Below are 16944 nucleotides of genomic sequence, written 5' to 3'. Positions count from 1 at the left end.
GATTTGCTTCCAACCCTGAAAGGAGAGTCAGTGCAGATGGAAACAAGGTACAAGGGTTGAAAACTCATGACTGCCACGTCCTACTTCAAAGGGTTTTACATGTTATCCTTAGAGGATTGGGCCGCCCTGACTTATACAGAGCAGTTGCAGAGTTGGGACAATTCTTCAAGGAACTCTGCAGTAGAAATATCAGGGTAGATGCTTTGGAGTGTCTCAGAGACAAGATACCAACTATCCTATGCGACCTTGAGAAGATATATCCTCCAGCCTTCTTTGATGTGATGGTGCATTTGGCTATTCATCTACCTGATGAGGCACCACTTAGAGGACCAGTACAGTATGGCTGGATGTACCCTATTGAAAGGCAGCTCAGCACTTTCAAGGGCTATGTTAGGAACAGAGCTAGACCCAAGGGTTCCATTGCAAAGGCCTACATTACTACAGAAGCGTTGATATTCTGCTCAAAATACATTGAAACAGCTGATCAGCTTAGCAAAGAGGTGGGTGAAGACAATCCCGGGCTCAATGTTTTGGATTATTGTGTTCGAGTTACAGGGAAGAGCCGACAAGAGGACAAACCTAAAGATTTGGACAAAATGGTTTGGTATGTGTTGAATACCTGTCCTGAGATACTACCTTATATCAAGTAAGTGCTAAGTACTGTAGCTTATACATCGTAATCTACTAAACTTGCAGCACATTCTTATATATTTAGATGTTTGACGTGATCACTATGTTGTGCAGCATCCACTAAAAGGAGTTACTGCCGCAAAATCCAAGAAACATTTACAAACTGGTTATGGCAGGATTTACGAAATGGTTCAAGAGCCATGTAAGCTTTTGAATTGCACTGCTAATTTTTATAATATATTGAGTACATAAGATGACCAGCTTGTCTATTTGCTAACCATAGGTTAAGAAGATGCGGGAGGATGGGTAGGCAGTTGATGATGCCCTTTACGCACTAGCAATGGGTCCTGATACTAGGGTAAGACATTATGAATCTTGTGTTGTTGGAGATGTGCACTACAACACCCTTGCACGCGACGAAGGCAGGAAGACACAAAACAGTGCCATCATGAGCACGGATAAGTACGACATAGAGAAAACTGAAATGTATGCTAACATAACAGACATTGTTCAGTTGCAGTATATCTCCAGTTTTGAGGATCATCAGTGTGTGGTTCTGTTGTGCTGTCGTTGGTATAACCTGTTTTCCAGGATCGCAAAACCCAGAGTTGATGATTATTTCAAATCCATCAATGTCAAGGCGGTGTACCAGACCAACGAGCCTTTTAGTTTGGCCAATCAAGCAACACAGATATTTTTCTTGGAAGAACATTTGCACATAGCGATGACTGGAGAGTATTGCAAAGGTTTGAGCAGAGGAATTCATTTAATGAAGTTGCATAAGAAGATGATGCTTACACTGCTCCTGATGTACAAGATTCCACAGATGTTCCTAATATCTTTGAGAACCATCACGTCAATGACGCTGGCAAAAAGATTGCCTATCATGCTGTGGACATACAAGAGTTGATCAAGAAGAAGCCAAAGTTCGAGGACATTAAGGATGAAGAAAAAGATCACACTCTGGGGAATTACGATTCAGACCGATACACATGGCAAAGATGTTGACGCTGCTGTTGCGGATGATGATTAGATTGCTTTTGTCGTATTTGCCTGTCAGAAGACGTTTTTTATCTACTATGTGAAATTGTGTTTGCTATGACAACTGAAACCTGATGAACGTGTTGTTTAGTATTTTTCTATGAGAACATCACTTGTTATGTATGTTCATTTGTGTTTGGTGATTGTATGACGACTAAAACATGATGACATTGTTGTTTAGTTGTACTCATATTTGGCTGTGAAACTTGAATTTGATGACATAGTTTGCTATTGGACTGCAATTTGCTCGATGTCTTCGAATGGGAACAAAGCTGACCTGACAGGGCCTTTGCTAATTTATTTATTTATTACCAAAAGGGCCTATGCTATTTATTTATTTATGGGCAAAAGGGGATACCCCCAATTTCTGTTAATAGAAATCATTAGATGTTCACAACACTACGCCCAGCTTGCTACACAGGTTTCATTCATTACTAGTTTCAGCAAAGTGCTCATGTCATAGCCACTGAATACATCACAAGTGCTACATACACTGCAAATAAAGAGACAATCATCCTACAGAGCACATCGATTTTGCCCATTATCTTCACAAGCTCTTTCATCTCCTCATTGTTGTCAAGGCCGTTCAGCAGCTGTTGCTTGGCCATGATCAGAGGAACTGCATCTTTAACCTTCTACTCTGCATCTTCCTCTTCTGCCGGTCCTTCAGTTACTTGTCCAACACCCCAACCTACTGGTATTGGGATTCCTCGGCTAACCAAATAATCAGCGTAGTTGCGTTCCCCCACATCAGCAAGTTCCCAGAAATACAAATCACATGAATCTTCCCTTTTCTGCACAAAACAAATTTGAAGATCATCAAGCAAACTATTAAAAATATCAGCAACTGAAAGCAGCAGAACAACACTTAAACGTATTATTACCCCATGATTCGGGCATTTGTAGAAGACTCGACCAGGGTTGAGGATTGTGGTTGAGACGCGACGGATGACTCTGCGTGATTTGCAGCAGTGGCACCACACCAACGGCAGCGGGTTGCGATGAGCAACCGGTTGTGGTGCATGTGCTGGCGGGGGTGTGATCAGACCCACAGGCGATGGTATGGGTGGCAACTTGGCGCATATCTGGTTGTTGTCTGTTGAAGAGCGGGTGGACGAGCAACCAACGAACATGGTTGCTGTGGCCAGAGTTTCTGATGCTAGGCAGAGTAAGTAGAGAATAGGAGAAGCAAACATTGGATATGTCAGTTTCATTACTTGCAGAGTAGCACAGCACCATATATAGTCATAGTCTAGGTTTGGATTTGAACCAGCTACAGGAGCATGTCTCTCTTTTTCTAAAACTCAGCAACGTTTCTTTTCTGGTACACTAGCTTGTTATGAACGCCTTCTCAAGTCTTTGATTTTCTTTCTTTTTTGCAAGGAAGGAAGGAGGACAAAATTGAGATTTCCTAGGACTCGAACCCAAACCTCTCAGTTGAAAACCAAGGGTGCTAGTCACTTATGTGGCGAACGTTCCCTGGGAGGAGGACGGCAGACGAACACATTTTCCTCGTAGTTTTAGTTGCGATGCAAGATCAAACAGTCGCAGTTTCGGGAATGTTATCAAGCAAACGAGCCCAGTTTTTCTTTTATTCCTATATATAAAAAAGCATGCTACTTGGTGTCAGCTTAGTTAACAAACGATTATGCCAACCTAGATCGTTGGATTGACATTTAACGTCTACCGTGTTTCTTCAGTCTCTTCTTCCTCCAGGCGCCAAAGCCAAACCAACGCCGGTGGGACCGCCTGCTCCTGCCTCCAATGGCTGGCTGTGCTGCCGCGCACGCATCGTGGCCAGATCGCACCCTAAAACTCTGCACATCTTCCCCGGCTCCTGTTCGTTCCCGTCTGAGGCCTCACCATCATCCTTCACCTTGGTTCACTCGCCGCGGCGCCACCCTCCGGTGTCGCCAACATGGTCAACAACCGAGAGGAATAAGGAGATGACTGTACATGGTGAGGATGACAGTAGGGAACCAGCAGAGCGTGCGGTAATTTTGTTTTTTCAGGACGGAGAAGCGTATCAACTGGGTTTTTTAGGAGCTGTGGCCCGTCTAGCACATGACCGGCCCGTTTTTTTTCCTTTCTAAAAATGGCTAGCTCGGATATTTTATTTTTTGTAGAATAACCAACGCAGGACTACTTGTTTTTCTACGCCCTGCTGGGCCGGAAATCTTTCAAGACGAGGAGGGATGCATTTTGCCCAAAAAATGGGCTATAAGTAATATTAAATGGGTTGTAAAATGAAAAAAATAGAGCAAACAGGCAATTAGTTCCAAAATACTTTTTTCTTTCAGCTTTTGACATTTTAAATTTCATTGTTTTTGTGCGGGTAAAATTTCATTGGATTTAAATTAAGGTATCTTTAGTTTTTAAATTAATTTGAATTTGGCTAGAAATTTCGGGTTGTATGTTGTTTGGGACAGATTTGGAGGCTGACTTGTGGGTCTACTAGTTTGACGTGTACAAAAGGCTTTGTCAACTTAGTCCACAAACGATTCTAGCGGCAGTGACCGTTGGATGTTAATCCAACGGCCGTGCTGCTTCTTCAATATCTGATCTTCTTGCTACAGCCGCCCAAACCAGCGCCGGTGGGACTGCCTGCTCCCGCCTCCCGTGGCCGGCTGTGCTGCCGCACAGGCCGCACCGCCCCACCCTACTCCATTTCTGGACATGCCATTCCTCTACTCACCCACACCTCCTGTTATTTTACGGCGACGGCAGCCGAACCAGTAAACCCTCGTACTCCCCACCGCATGGGCAACCACTATCGAGTCTTCCCCGGCTCCGTGTCATTCCCTTCATAGGCCTCGCCGTCGTCCACCGCCCTGGTGTTCTCAGCGCGCCATGGTCAACGTGGTCAATGAATGACATCCATCAGACGTGGACTGTACGTGGAGAGGCTGACAGCTGGCTCCACGGCCGCACACAAGGAAATACCTCCTTATTACGCGCAAAATAATGATTCCTCCACCTGAAATCTGGGACCCACCAGAAGGGCCTCTGTATTTCGCGAAAAAAATGTTCCCCCCACTGACAGGTCGGACCCACAAGCTATATCTTCGCACGCAACGAAGTGCCTCCTTATTACGCACAAATAAATGAATACTCCCCCTGCTAGCTGGGACCTGGCATAGTGGGAGGCTGACATGTGGGCCTACTAAGTTGACGGGGATGGAGGACTTTGTCAACTTAGTCAATATGAATGATTCTAGGTCTAGTGACTGTACGATGTCCATCCAACGGCCGTAGTGCCTCTTCGACCTCTGGTCTTCTTGCTCCAGCCACCCAAAGCAGCGCTGGTCGTGCCGCCTCCTCCTGCCTTCTGTGGCCGGCTGTGCTGCCGCGGAGGCCTGCTAGGTTTTCCCCGAAGAGGAAGGGATGATGCAGCAAAGTAGCATAAGTATTTCCCTCAGTTTTTGAGAACCAAGGTATCAATCCAGTAGGAGGCCACGCTCAAGTCCCTCGTACCTGCACAAAACGATAGCTACTCGCAACCAACGCGATTAGGGGTTGTCAATCCCTTCATGGTCACTTACGAGAGTGAGATCTGATAGATAAAATATTTTTGGTATTTTTGGTATAAAGATGCAAAGTAAGAAGTAAAGGCAAAGTAAGATTAAAGTGATGGAGATTGATATGATGAGAATAGACCCGGGGGCCATAGGTTTCACTAGTGGCTTCTCTCAAGAGCATAAGTATTCTACGGTGGGTGAACAAATTACTGTTGAGAAATTGACAGAATTGAGCATAGTTATGAGAATATCTAGGCATGATCATGTATATAGGCATCACGTCCGTGATAAGTAGACCGAAATGATTCTGCATCTACTACTATTACTCCACTCATCAACCGCTATCCAGCATGCATCTAGAGTATTAAGTTAAAAACAGAGTAACGCCTTAAGCAAGATGACATGATGTAGAGAGATAATTTCATGCAATATGAAATAAACCCCATCTTGTTATCCTCGATGGCAACGATGCAATACGTGCCCTGCTGCCCCTTCTATCACTGGGAAAGGACACCGCAAGATCGAACCCAAAGCTAAGCACTTCTCCCATGGCAAGAACTACCAATCTAGTTGGCCAAACCAAATGGATAATTCAAAGAGACTTGCAAAGATAACCAATCATACATAAAAGAATTCAGAGAAGATTCAAATATTATTCATAGATAGACTTGATCATAAACCCACAATTCATCGGTCTCAACAAACACACCGCAAAAAGAAGATTACTTTGAATAGATCTCCACAAGAGAGGGGGAGAACTTTGTATTGAGATTCAAAGAGAGAGAAGAAGCCATCTAGCTACTAACTATGGACCCGAAGGTCTGAGGTAAACTACTCACACTTCATCGGAGGGGCTAGGATGATGTAGAAGCCCTCCGTGATGACGACCCTCTTCCGGCGGAGCTCCGGAACAGGCCCCAAGATGCGATCTCGTGGATACAGAAACTTGCAGCGGTGGAATTAGGTTTTTGGCTCCTGTTCTGATCGTTTGGGGGTACGCATGTATATATATGAGGAAGGAGTACGTCGGTGGAGCACCGAGGGGCCCACGAGGCAGGGGGCGCGCCCTAGGGGGGGCGCCCCCACCCTCGTGACCTCCTCTTTGACTCCCTGGAGTAGGGTCCAAGTCTCCTGGATCACGTTCGGTGAGGAAATCACGTTCCCGAAGATTTTATTCCGTTTGGACTCTGTTTGATATTCTGTTTCTCCGAAACACTGAAATAAGCAAAAACAGCAATTCTGGGCTGGGCCTCCGGTTAATAGGTTAGTCCCAAAAATAATATAAAAGTGGAAAATAAATCCCAATATAGTCCAAAATAGTAGATAATATAGCATGGAGCAATCAAAAATTATAGATACGTTGGAGACGTATAAGGCATCCCCAAGCTTAATTCCTGCTCGTCCTCGAGTAGGTAAATGATAAAAAGAGAATTTTTGATGTGGAGTGCTACTTGGCATAATTTTAATGCAAATATTCTTAATTGTGGTATGAATATTCAGATTAGAAAGATTCAAGACAAAAGTTTATATTGACATAAAAATAATAATACTTCAAGCATACTAACAAAGCAATTTTGTCTTCTCAAAATAACATGGCCAAAGAAAGTTATCCCTACAAAATCATATAGTCTGGCTATGCTCCATCTTCACCACACAAAGTATTTAAATCATACACAACCCCGATGACAATCCAAGCAATTGTTTCATTCTCTAGCTTTTTCAGAACTTTTCAATTTTCACGCAATACATGAGCGTGAGCCATGGATATAGCACTATAGGTGGAATAGAATGGTGGTTGTGGAGAAGACAAAAATGAGAAGATAGTCTCACATCAACTAGGCGTATCAACGGGCTATGGAGATGCCCATCAATAGATATCAATGTGAGTGAGTAGGGATTGCCATGCAACGGATGCACTAGAGCTATAAATGTATGAAATCTCAACAAAAGAAACTAGTGGGTGTGCATCCAACTTGCTTGCTCACGAAGACCTACGCAATTTGAGGAAGCCCATCATTGGAATATACAAGACAAGTTCTATAATGTAAAATTCCCACTAGTATATGAAAGTGACAACATATGAGACTCTCTATATGAAGAACATGGTGCTACTTTGAAGCATAAGTGTGGAAAAAAGATAGTAGCATTGCCGCTTTTTATTTATTTTATTTTTTTGGGCCTTCCTTCTTTTTGAGGGGGACAATGCTCTATTGAATGATGATCATCACACTTCTATTTATTTACTACTCAATGATTACAACTCGATACTAAAACAAAGTATGACTCTATATGGATGCCTTCGGTGATGTACCAGGATATGCAATGAATCAAGAGTGACAAGTATGAAAAAAAATTATGAACGGTGGCTTTGCCGCAAATACTATGTCAACTACATGATCATGCTAAGCAATGTGACAATGATGAATGTGTCATGATGAACTAGATGGTGGAAAGTTGCATGGCAATATATCTCGGAATGGCTATGGAAATGCCATAATAGGTAGGTATGGTGGCTGTTTTGAGGAAGGTATATGGTAGGTGTATGATATCGGCGAAAGGTGCGTGGTATTAGAGAGGCTAGCAAAGGTGGAAGGGTGAGAGTGCGTATGATCCATGGACTCAACATTAGTCATAAAGAACTCATATACTTATTGCAAAAATCTAGAAGTTATCAAAGCAAAGTATTACGCGCATGCTCCTAGGGGGATAGATTGGTAGGAAAAGGCCATCGCTCGTCCCTGACCGCCACACATAAGGAAGACAATCAATAAATAAATCATGCTCCGACTTCATCACATAACGGTTCACCATACGTGCATGCTATGGGAATCACAAACTTCAACACAAGTATTCTTTAAATTCACAACTACTCAACTAGCATGACTTTAATATTATCACCTCCATATCTCAAAACAATTATCATGCTTCAATCTTTTCTTAGTATTCAACACACTCAAAAGAAAGTTTCACAAATCTTGAATACCAAGCATATTATTATTAAGCAAATTACCATGCTATTAAGAGACTCTCAAAATAATTTAAGTGAAGCATGAGAGATCAATAGTTTCTTTAAAACAAATCCACCACCATGCTCTAAAAGATCTAAGTGAAGCACATAGAGCAAAATTATAACGCTCAAAAGATATAAGTGAAGCACATAGAGCAAAACTACTTAGCTCAAAAGATATAAGTGAAGCACATAGAGTATTCTATCAAATTTTAATTCATGTATGGCTCTCTCAAAAGGTGTGTACAGCAAGGATGATTGTGAAATACTAAAAAACAAAGACACAAATAATACAAGATGCTCCAAGAAAAACACATATCATGTTGGTGAATAAAAATATAGGTCCAAGTAAATTACCGATGGAAGTGGACGAAAGAGGGGATGCCTTCCGGGGCATCCCAAAGCTTTGACTTTTTGGTATCCTTGGATTATCTTGGGGTGCCTTGGGCATCCCCAAGCTTAGGCTCTTGCCACTCCTTGTTCCATAATCCATCAAATCCTTACCCAAAACATGAAAACTTCACAACACAAAACTCAAAATAGAAAACTCGTGAGCTCCGTTAGCGAAAGAAAACAAAAGACCACTTCAAGGTACTGTAATGAACTCATTCTTTATTTATATTGGTGTTAAACCTACTGTATTCCAACTTCTCTATGGATTATAAACTATTTTACTAGCCATAGATTCATCAAAATAAGCAAACAACACACGAAAAACAGAATCTGTCAAAAACAGAACAGTCTGTAGTAATCTGTAGCTAGCGCAAGATCTAGAACCCCAAAAATTCTAAAATAAATTTCTAGACGTGAGGAATTTATCTATTAATCATCTTAAAAAAGAATTAACTAAATATAACTCTTCAAATAAAAATGACAGCAGTTCTTGTGAGCGCTAAAGTTTCTGTTTTTTACAGCAAGTTCAACAAGACTTTCCCCAAGTCTTCCCAACGGTTCTACTTGGCACAACCACTAATTAAACACAAAAAAACAACCAAAACAGAGGCTAGATAATTTATTTATTACTAAACAGGAGCAAAAAGCAAGGAATAAAAATAAAATTGGGTTGCCTCCCAACAAGCGCTATCGTTTAACGCCCCTAGCTAGGCATAACAAGCGAGGATAGATCTAGGTATTGTCATCTTGATTCTTAATTCTTTTAGCGATGTTATGCTCGAATCTGGGAGGTTCCTTACGTTTCCCTTCATATTCAGAGATCTTGAGACCTAAAGAATCCAACCGCTTATTGCAAAGAGTAATCAACATATTCATGCGGTGAAGATTTACGCTAACGCTCTTAAGAGGTTCAAGAGATTTCTATAAAATCTTAGTTACTTCGCAAATTTTCTCAAAAACTTGCGTTTTCTCTTGGGTATGATGGGGCCCCTTTTGTTGAGGTAAAGTTCCTACTATACCTTCTATAATTTCATGCGCGATACTGGGATCAATTTCAATAAAGTTGCCTTTGGCAACACAATCCAAAAGTTGTCTATGAGACATATTAAGCCCAACATAAAACTTGCGAAGCAAAATTCTGAAATTTACTTCTAGGGTGCATTTATGATAAGATTCCATCATTCTAAACCAAGCATCCTTTAAGTTTTCCCCTTGCCTTTGTTTGAAGTGAAGGACTTCAAACTCGGGGGACATAGGAGCAAAAAGAGGACTACCCATGACGACAAGCAAACAAACTAACACACAAGCCAAAGAGGAACACAAAGAGGGAGCATAGAGAGAGAGAGAGAGGGCGAATAAAACGGCAAGGGTGAAGTGGGGGAAAGGAAAACAAGAGGCAAATGGCAAATAATGTAATGCGAGAGATAGGGATTGTGATGGGTACTTGGTATCTTGACTTTTTGCGCCGGCGCCAGAAATCCTTATTGCTACGTCTTGAGCTTGCGTTGGTTTTCCCTGAAGAGGAAGGGATGATGCAGCAGAGTAGCGTAAGTATTTCCCTCTGTTTTTGAGAACCAAGGTATCAATCCAGTAGGAGGCCACGCTCAAGTCCCTCGTACCTGCACAAAACGATAGCTACTCGCAACCAATGCGATTAGGGGTTGTCAATCCCTTCACGGTCACTTACGAGAGTGAGATCTGATAGATAAAATATTTTTGGTATTTTTGGTATAAAGATGCAAAGTAAAAAGTAAAGGCAAACTAAGATTAAAGTGATGGAGATTGATATGATGAGAATAGACCCGGGGGCCATAGATTTCACTAGTGGCTTCTCTCAAGAGCATAAGTATTCTACGGTGGGTGAACAAATTACTGTTGAGAAATTAACAGAATTGAGCATAGTTATGAGAATATCTAGGCATAATCATGTATATAGGCATCACGTCCGTGACAAGTAGACCGAAACGATTCTGCATCTACTACTATTACTCCACTCATCGATCGCTATCCAGCATGCATCTAGAGTATTAAGTTAAAAACAGAGTAACACCTTAAGCAAGATGACATGATGTAGAGAGATAAATTCATGCAATATGAAATAAACCCCATCTTGTTATCCTCGATGGCAATGATGCAATACGTGCCTTGTTGCCCCTTCTGTCACTGGGAAAGGACACCGCAAGATCGAACCCAAAGCTAAGCACTTCTCCCATGGCAAGAACTACCAATCTAGTTGGCCAAACCAAACGGATAATTCGAAGAGACTTGCAAAGATAACCAATCATACATAAAAGAATTCAGAGAAGATTCAAATATTATTCATAGATAGACTTGATCATAAACCCACAATGCATCAGTCTCAAAAAACACACCGCAAAAAGAAGATTGCATCGAATAGATCTCCACAAGAGAGGGGGAGAACTTTGTATTGAGATTCAAAGAGAGAGAAGAAGCCATCTAGCTACTAACTATGGACCTGAAGGTCTGAGGTAAAATACTCACACTTCATCGGAGGGGCTAGGATGATGTAGAAGCCCTCCGTGATGACGGCCCTCTTCCGGCGGAGCTCCGGAACAGGCACCAAGATGGGATCTCATGGATACAGAAACTTGCGGCGGTGGAATTAGGTTTTTGGCTCCTGTTCTGATCGTTTGGGGGTACGTAGGTATATATAGGAGGAAGGAGTACGTCGGTGGAGCACCGAGGGGCCCATGAGGCAGGGGGCGCGCCCTAGGGGGGGCGCCCCCCCACCCTTGTGACCTCCTCTTTGACTCCCTGGAGTAGGGTCCAAGTCTCCTGGATCACGTTCGGTGAGAAAATCACGTTCCCGAAGATTTTATTCCGTTTGGACTCCGTTTGATATTCTGTTTCTCCGAAACACTAAAATAGGCAAAAAAAATAGCAATTCTGGGCTGGGCCTCCGGTTAATAGGTTAGTCCCGAAAATAATATAAAAGCGGAAAATGAAGCCCAATATAGTCCAAAACAGTAGATAATATAGCATGGAGCAATCAAAAATTATAGATACGTTGGAGACGTATCAAGGCCTCACCGCCCCCTACTACTCCCACCGCTGCCCAGGCCCTGCGGCAACGGCAGCCTCACACCGCAGTCGAACCAGTGAACCCTCGTACTCCTCTCCGCGTGGGCATCCACTGACGCGTCTTCCCTGGCTCCGTGTCGTCCCCTTCCTAGGCCTCGCCGCCGCCCACCGCCTTGGTGCTCTCGGTGTGGCGTGGTTAATATGGTCAACGAACGACTTCCATCGGAAGAGTACTGTCCATGGAGAAGATGACAGCTGGGTCCATGGCTGCAGCAAGGAAGTGCCTCCTTATTATGCGTAAAATAATGATTCCTCCACCTGACAGCAGGGACCCACCCGACGGGCCACCGTATTTCACAAAAAAAAATGTTCCCCCCCTAACTGTTGGGACCCACCAGCTACATCTTCACACGCAAGGAAGTGCCTGACAGTCGGGACCCACCCGGTCAAAGCGTACGTAGCATTGTCATTCTGGTCGCGAACATGTACATACATACGATCGGCCTGTCTACAGGCTGCAGCGATGAATTGTGGCCGTGCAAGGAAGGGCACGTGTCATAGTAGAGGCGCGCACGTAGCATGTACACGTACGTACAACGGCCAGGGTGCAAGAAAGTAAATACGGCCACGTACGTACATACGGGCGGGGTCTCGAACGCCTACTCGCGGCCAGGGCTCGTGTACATGGCTGGGTTGGAAAGGAGAAACTGCGTCGTCGTCGTGTTCATGGTGAGGCAACGGAATATGTCGTGTTCATCGGGAGGCAACGGAACGCGTGCTATTCATCGAGAGCCAACCGGCTTGGACGGAATAGGCGATGGAAACGAGGCCTGGCGTACTACAGAACGGAGGAAACGGCCTTATGTTCGACCGGCCACGATGGAAATGGGATCCTGTTCATCGGGAGGGGTCTGGCGTACCGCAAAACGGAGGAAACGGACCTCCTATAGTCGAAACGGGGTCCTGTTTATCGGGAGAGGTGTGGCGTACCGCAAAACGGAGGAAATGGACTTGTGTTGGAGCGCTACGTCGAAACGGGAGTCCTGTTCATCGGGAGGGGTGTGGCGTACCGCAAAACGAGACTCCATGGGATACTGTTCATCTCAATGGTCGACCTCCTTCAGCCTCGACGGGCTACTATTCATCCACCGTCGACCTCCTCCAGCCTCCACCTACGATTGTTCATCCACGGGCTCCTGTTCATCCAGCCTCCACTGGCTACTGTTCAACTAGCCCTCTCCATGGGGTCCTGTTCAACCACCCTCCACGGGCTACTGTTCATCCAACCCTCCACCGGCTACTGTTCAACCAGCCCTCCACCGGCTACTGTTCAACCAGCCCTCCACGGGGTCCTGTTCATCCAGCCCTCCACGGGGTCTTGTTCATCCACGGGCTCGATCGATCGGGGTACTATTCATCCAGCGGCAACGGCCTCTACTACCACGGGTTCCTATTCATCCAACGCCCACCGGGAACTGTTCATCCAAACCCCCCAACAACGCTCATTGTTCATCCAGAGGCAGCATCGATCCGCTTCAGTTAGCAGTAGTAGCAAAGGAATCGCTCGATCGGGTTCAGTTAACAGCAAGGGATCGATCGATCGCTCGTGTTCAGTAACGCGTAGCCTGCAGTGTAATTGCTCGGGTTCAGTTAGAGCCCAACGCCTCGCACACACGCGCGTACGTATGAGAGAAACGCGCATCGCTCGACCCCCGACCACCCACCGTAACCGGGAACTCCCCGATATTTTCCTCGCCCTCGCTTCTACCACGGTTTTTTCCGTCATGGATGGCCCAAAGAATGTCATGCAGTTGTGTCTTCGGCCCACCCAGGACGAAAAGCCCATTTTCTGTCATGATTTTTTGTCATATAAGTAGGACCCCACCACATCTATGATGATACCGGGTTTTGTCACAATTATCGTCATAGAAGTGTCATTAGTATGACAGAAAAAAATTCGTTCGGCCCAAAATGTCACGGATGTGTATTTTTTTGTAGTGTCTTGAGCATCCGTTGGTTTTCCCTTGAAGAGGAAAGGGTGATGTAGGAAAGTAGCGTAAGTATTTCCCTCAGTTTTTGAGAACCAAGGTATCAATCCAGTAGGAGATAACACGCAAGTCACCTAGTACTTGGACAAAAAATCATGAACCTCGCAACCAACGCGAGTCAATCCCATCACGGACACTTGCGAAAATGAGATCTGATAAAGATAGTAAGATAAATATTTTTGGTATTTTTGTTGTATAGATTGGAAAAGAATGCAAAATAGTAAACGAGATGCGATAATAAAAGAGATGCAATATAATAAGAAAGAGATCCGGGGGCCATAGGTTTCACTAGTGGCTTCTCTCATGATAGCAAGTATTACGGTGGGTGAACAAATTACTGCCGAGCAATTGATAGAAGAGCGCATAGTTATGAGAATATCTAGGCAATGATTATAAAATATAGGCATCACGTCCGTGTGAAGTTGACCGAAATGATTTTGCATCTACTACTATTACTCCACACATCGACCGCTATCCAGCATGCATCTAGAGTATTAAGTTCATAAGAATAGAGTAATGCTTTAGGCAAGATGACATGATGTAGAGGGATAAACTCAAGCAATATGATATAAACCCCATATTTTTATCCTCGATGGCAACAATACAATACGTGCCTTGCTGCCCCTACTGTCACTGGGAAATGACACTAAAAGATTGAACCCAAAGCTAAGTACTTCTCCCATTGCAAGAAATATCAATCTAGTAGGACAAACTAAACCGATAATTCGAAGAGACTTGCAAAGATATCAAATCATGCATATAAGAATTCAGAGAAGAACCAAGTATTATGCATATCTAAACTTGATCATAAATCCACAATTCATCGGATCTTGGCAAACACAACGCAAAAAGTAGTACATCGAATAGATCTCCACGAACATCGAGGAGAACTTTGTGTTCAGAACCAAAGAGAGAGAAGAAGCCACCTAGCTAATAACTATGGACCCGAAGGTCTGTGGTAAACTACTGACACATCATCGTACAGGCTATGGAGTTGATGTAGAAACCCTCCGTGATCAAATCCCCCTCCGGCAGATCGCCGGAAAAGGCCCCAGATGGGATCTCATGGGTACAGAAGGTTGCGGTGGTGGAAAAGTGGTTTCATGGATCCCCCTAATGTTTTTAGGGTATAAGCGTATATATAAGTGAAAGAAGTACGTCGGTGGAGCTCCATGGGCCCCATGAGAGTGGGGGCGTGCCTACCCCCCTGGGCGCACCCTCCTATCTTGTGGAAGCCTCACAGAGTTTCAGACTTCCACTCCAAGTCTCCTAGTTTGCGTTTGTTCCAAGAAAGATCCTCGCAAAGGTTTTGTTCCATTTGGATTCCGTTTGATATTCCTTTTCTACGAAACACTAAAATAGGCAAAAAAAACAAAAACTGGCACTGGGCTTCCATTTAATAGGTTAGTCCCAAAAATAATATAAAAGAGCATATTAAAGCCCATGAAACATCTAAAACAGATAATATAATAGCATGGAACAATCAAAATTTATACATACCATGGAGACGTATCAAGCATCCCCAAGCTTAATTCCCGCTCGTCCTCGAGTAGGTAAATGATAAAAACAAAAAAATTCATGTGGAATGCTACCTAGCATAATTTCAATGTAATTTTCTTTATTGTGGCATGATGTTCAGATCCAAAAGATTCAAGACAAAATTTTAATATTGACATAAAAATATACTTCAAGCATACTAACCAAGCAATTATGTATTTTCAAAATAACATAGCCAAAGAAAGCTCATCCCTACAAAATCATATAATTTGGCCATGCTTCATTTTCGTCACACAAAATGCTCCCATCATGCACAAATCCTGATGACAAGCCAAGCAATTGTTTCATACTTAGCCTTTTCAAACATTTTCGACTTTCACGCAATATATGAGCGCGAGCCATGGACATAGCACTATAGGTGGAATAGAATGGTGGTTGTGGAGAAGACAAAAAGGAGAAAGATAGTCTCACATCAACTAGGCGTATCAATGGGCTATGGAGATGCCCATCAATAGATATCAATGTGAGTAAGTAGGGATTGCCATGCAATGGATGCACTAGAGCTATAAGTGTATGAAAGATCAACAAAAGAAACTAAGTGGGTGTGCATCCAACTTTCTTGCTCACGAAGACCTAGGGCAATTTGAGGAAGCCCATCATTGGAATATACAAGCCAAGTTCTATAATGAAAATTTCCCACTAGCATATGAAAGTGACATCATAAGAGACTCTCTATCATAAAGATCACGGTGCTACTTTGAAACACAAGTGCGGAAAAAGGATAGTAACATTGCCCCTTCTCTCTTTTTCTCTCATTTTTTGTTTGGGCCTTCTTCCTTTGTTTATGGCCTCCTTTTTTTATTTTTTGTCCGTAGTCTCATCCCAACTTGTGGGGAATCATAGTCTCCATCATCCTTTCCTCGCATCGGACAATGCTCTAATAATGAAGATCATCACACTTTTATTTACTCACAACTCAAGAATTACAACTCGATACTTAGAACCCCATAGATATGAATTGCCTGTTGTTCATGAGGGTTATGTTATGGATGAAGAAACTGCTAGAGACTTCTTAGCTTGCAATGATAGATATGATCTTAAGAAATTATTAGCTAAGCTTAAAGAAAAATCTTTGAATGCTAGAATGAAATATGACCCTACTTTTGCTACTTCACACATCTTTATTTCCGATAAGGATTATGATTTCTCTATCGACCCTGAGTTAATTACTTTGGTTGAATCTGATCCTTTTTATGGCTATGAATCTGAAACTGTTGTGGCACATCTTACTAAGTTAAATGATATAGCCACCCTGTTCACTAATGACAAGAAACCTCGCTATTACTTTATCCTTAAGTTGTTTCCGTTCTCATTAAAGAGTGATGCTAAAACATGGTTTAATTCTCTTGATCCTGATTATGTGCGTAGTCCCCAGGATATGATTTATTACTTCTCTGCTAAATATTTCCCCGCTCATAAGAAACAAGCTGCCTTAAGGGAAATATATAATCTTGTGCAAATTGAAGAAGAGAGTCTCCCACAAGCTTGGGGGAGGCTTCTCTAATTACTTAATGCTTTGCCTGATCATCCTCTCAAGAAAAATGAAATACTTGATATCTTTTATAATGGACTAACCGATGTTTCCAGAGACCACCTGGATAGTTGTGCTGGTTGTGTTTTCAGGGAAAGAACTATTGATCAAGCTGAATTGCTATTGAATAATATGTTGAGTAATGAAAATGATTGGACACTTCCTGAACCAACTCCT

The sequence above is a fragment of the Triticum aestivum genome, chromosome 3A (genome assembly GCF_018294505.1).
Source record: "Triticum aestivum cultivar Chinese Spring chromosome 3A, IWGSC CS RefSeq v2.1, whole genome shotgun sequence".
In the NCBI taxonomy this organism is placed as follows: domain Eukaryota; kingdom Viridiplantae; phylum Streptophyta; class Magnoliopsida; order Poales; family Poaceae; genus Triticum; species Triticum aestivum.
Note: the sequence above shows the minus strand (reverse complement) of the source record.